This window comes from Durio zibethinus, chromosome 12, assembly GCF_047325235.1.
Source record: "Durio zibethinus cultivar Kanyao isolate XHJ-2024 chromosome 12, ASM4732523v1, whole genome shotgun sequence".
Classification (NCBI taxonomy): Eukaryota; Viridiplantae; Streptophyta; class Magnoliopsida; order Malvales; family Malvaceae; genus Durio; species Durio zibethinus.
Genome location: NC_143173.1, coordinates 15,370,555 through 15,374,887, shown reverse-complemented (window position 1 = coordinate 15,374,887; position 4,333 = coordinate 15,370,555). Strand labels below are relative to the sequence as shown.

The following is a 4,333-nucleotide window of genomic DNA, read 5'->3' as shown; positions in this document are numbered from 1 at the left end:
GATAAATAATTGGACTAAAACCCATGTTCTTACTTCTTAAATTCAATAATTATTGCTCTTAAAACAAAAAGAAAACCTTTCCCAAACTGTAAAATGCGACAATGGGGAGAGTCAACTACCAACCCTGCCCTTCTAATACTAGTTGCAGATTGTTATTGAGGGCAAAATTGGTAATAAAAATAATTTAGGAAAAATAAAGAGCGGTGCTATTTACAGCCTAACTTCCTCTCTTTGTATCCCATGGCTATTAACAATCAATTTTTTTAGTACACCTCAAATTCAATACACAAATTTACCAAAAATTAAAAAAATCTTAACATAAAACTTAAAAAAATTTTAAGTTCAAATTAACTCAAATTCAAAAATTTTTTTTACCTATTTAAAGTTAAAAAGCATCAAATCTAAAACAAATCATTTGTTCTTTTATTTTTTTCATTTAATTTTATATTTAATTTCATAATATTTCATGTTAAAATATTTGAATGTGATTCGAAATTTTTGTAAATAAATTTTTTGAAGTTTTTGAAAGTTTCTAAAAATCGATTTTTAAAAATTTTTAAAAGTTTTTGGATATCCATTTTTGAAACCTTTAAGAGTTTTGGAAAATAAATTTTTAGAATGAAATATAAAAAACAAAAAAATAATTAACTAATAGATATTTAAATAATTTTTTAAATATTAAAATTTTGAAATATATTAAAAAAATTAGGGTGCAAATAAAGAACAGTCAAAACAAATACCTTTCCAACAATATGAGACAGAAGCAAAACAAAACAACGTAAACTCGGATATGAATATATGATTAATAAAAGGGAAACCACATTCCAATTTCATATAAATTTTTATTGTCATCATTTTATAGTACAAAGTTAAGAAACATCATTGTTTGAAATTCCATCACAGCCTTGGCTGGACCAGGTGTTTTCAAAACCATTTCCTCCTCCTTTTCGGGATCTGATAGGGCAACGATGGCCACTTCTGCCCCTATAGATGCTTCAGTTTCATGTATGACAACTGTTCTTTATCACAATATTAAGATCAAATGTCTAATCGTATGAGAAAAATCCGATGGAACCCAATAAAAGTTCCATTGACCTCAACTTTGGAGCCCGTCATTGAACCACCACAAAATGCTGCTTTGACACACCAAACAGCACTAACATTTGGCTGCTTTTTTCCCCGGATTGTACTCACCATTGTATGAACAGTTGCATTAGACTCCAATTCCATACTTCAATGAGATGTGGCACATGAACAGTGACTGGTTTACAGGCACGACCACGGTCATTCCTTAGAAGATCAACAATCATTAAATTATAAAGATAAGAGTTTATATGTACTGAAATTTGAACGGATGTCATCACTTAAAAGATGATTGCATGGATCAACTTAGCAACTATTATTGCTCTAAATGCATCATGCTTTCACTTTTAGCTTAATAGGTCTGAAATCTTGTGAAACCATCACATATATACCACCAGATGCAGAAACTTGATTTTTAACAGGTGTAATAACCAAATGCATCCGTGCTGAGGCTCATAAATACTAATCGATCACTTCCTCTTCCATAATCAGGAAAATATCTTTCTCAAATTTCTTTTCTTTCTGAAAAATTTCACCATATAACTTCAAAATCCATTGTTACTGATCTCCAATGCTCAGGATTTCCTTCAAACAGAAATGCATCAAGGAAATACTAGGGTCCAGCCAGCAATCAGATGTGGGGGTTTTTAGGGAATATTTTCAAGTATTCGCCTTGCTCTAATACATTTCCACCCTATACTCTTTCTCTGTGAACAATACAACAACAGAGACAGGAGGAAAAGCAAGAGTAGTGTGTTATCAAAGAGGTCATCAAGTCATCATACAATTTTTCACTTCACAGATTTCAGATACCAGGGAACAAGCCTCATGCCACCAGAGAAGGCATTGGTATTCTAAATACAAGAATAAGAAGACTGACCATGGATAATGGATTCCTTTTTTTTTTTTTTTTTCCATTAGACTAAACAAAAAGTAATTAAAACATCAATTTTCAAGCAAAATGGGCTTGCTTTTAATCATCAGCCGTAGAGAACAATAGCCAAGTTTTCCATTCATCAGGTTGATTTTGGAATGCAAGGAAGAAAATTACAAAGCGAAGGAGAAGTAAACCCTGGGAAAAGAAAGATTTTCCATCGTCTAGAAAAAGGCTGCAAACAAAGGAAATTTGCTTTCCTTGTATGTAGAATATGGTAAACGATGGAAAAGTTTTTTATTTTTCAGTGATAATTTTATCGTGGAGAGTGTTGGAAGCATCAAGTATGGGAATCCTGGTATCAGAATAATGGGGGGAGGAGGCTTCTGCTTCTGCTTCAGCTTCAGCTTCATCGTCATGAAACTCGTAAAATATTACACATATACCAGAGTCATGAAATTATGATTCATTACATCTGATTACATGGAGTTTTAAAATGAGAGAATGGACATATGATTACAGATTCCATCATCATCATCAAAGCAAAATTGATCTGGGGATGATGATATCTCCAATGTTGTTGTGCCATGGATCAGCCAAGTGAGTTGCCTAGTTCTCCAATGGTCCAGTGCCAGGGTAAGCTGATTGTTGAACACAGAATCCTACGAATGCCAACAATGCAAGACGACCTACCTAACAGCGAAATCAATCATGAAATTGAAAACCCAAATTTGATTGTTTAAACTAACTTGCAACCCAAGAAAAATGGAAATGGCAAAGAGCGTGAAGGGTTTACCATTCTTGATCTCTTTGACCATGTATTCCTCGAACTTTGTGGGGTCCTTGGAGTACCCCAAGGGATCGAAAGCTCCACCAGGAAACTTCTTCTTCTCGGTGTCTTTCTCCGTGCTGCGTTGGTGCTCAACGAAGGCGATGGCTAGGAATTCAATGACCAAGATGGTAAGGAGAGTACCCCATGGAACAGGGATGCCTAAGTAGCTTGTCCACCAGGAATTGCTGCCCATTCTTGAGCCTTTACCTGGTTTCCATACCCCAAGGCCTCCGGTACCAAGATTCCAGGCTGCAAATTTTTACATACATCAAAATTTAGCAAAATTTACCAATTTTTCACAAAGGTAAACCTGCCAATTTAGATACAACACAAACCTATATAAAAAGACATGAAACCTGATACCATTTAAAATTTTAATAAAAACTTTTATATAAATCTGGTAAAAATAAATAAATATATATATATATATAAATATATACATATTTCATGTTTTATGTCTCAAATCGAACATTTAAGAGTTAAAAGAAACACTTACAACAGCTAGCATAGCCCATCTGCAGTGAATCAACTCGGACTCCTTGTACCTTTCAAGGTTCTCAGGGACCTCACCAAGTCTTAGTTTGTCAAATCCGAAGTCACTGAAAAACACAAAAAAAAAAAAAGCTTTATTTGTAAGAATGACTTCAACAATAAAAACAGGCTTTATTTGTAAGAAAGACTTCAACAATAAAAACAGAATTGTTCTTTTTTAGCTACTTTGAAATCTTACCCTGGGGCTGAACCATCAAGGTAAGGCGGCCTAGGCTGACCAGCCATTCAGTCAGCTGACATCCTAACACGCTGGCTAACATTGGCACCACCAACACTAGGCAATGGCACCAAGGCGGTGAACTTGGACTTGGAAGAGGAAAGAAGTGCAGGGAATGCGGTGGCTATGCCACAACTCATTACTGTGTTGGCTGCCATGGTTCTGGTTTTTGGGGCTTGGGGGAACCAAGGAAAAGGGGAGGATAAAGGTAGTTGTAGTATTTGGAGGGAATCTAAAAGTGGATTGTTATTGGCTAAGGGATGGTAGCAATTGTTATGTTATTGGGCCACGTGGAATTTGTCGATATTTGGTGGGTGATACATTTGGGAGGGGGAGAATGGATGTGTTCTTGGTGTTTTTGATTATAAAAAGTCAGGCAGGGTTGGATTATATCAAATTTTGTTAACGTTTTTAAATATTAAATTCGAGTTTAAATTATTCGATTTGTTCATTTAGATTCATTCATTTTGAAAATAGCATTAGAATATTAAATTTTTTATATTAATATGTTAATATTTTTAAATATATTTTAAAATTAGAATTAATAAAATAATATTTTGAACCAAATTTAAATTTGATAAATCTTTCTTAATGTCAAGTCAAACCGGCAAATTTATTAAGCAGTTCAACCAATGAATTAATCTACCTAAAAAGAATAAATATTTAAGAATAAAAAACACTTAACACCACTCATAATCCGACTTAAAATTCAACCTAATTAATTTATATAATCACAATAAAAAGTAACATTCAACAGCTCAAACTTAAAATTTAT

At 33.6% G+C, this 4,333-nt stretch overlaps 1 pseudogene across 1 annotated transcript; it reads right to left on the bottom strand.

The window, feature by feature from the left end:
- Window positions 1-914: 914 nt before the first annotated feature.
- On the bottom strand, window positions 915-3,836 carry LOC111297240 (chlorophyll a-b binding protein 6, chloroplastic-like; annotated as a pseudogene). Its single transcript, XR_016326274.1, has 4 exons — window positions 3,520-3,836; window positions 3,286-3,388; window positions 2,754-3,038; window positions 915-2,646 (listed from the first exon to the last, which is right to left on the bottom strand). The product of XR_016326274.1 is annotated as a chlorophyll a-b binding protein 6, chloroplastic-like (transcript).
- Between the last annotated feature and the right edge of the window lie 497 nt (window positions 3,837-4,333).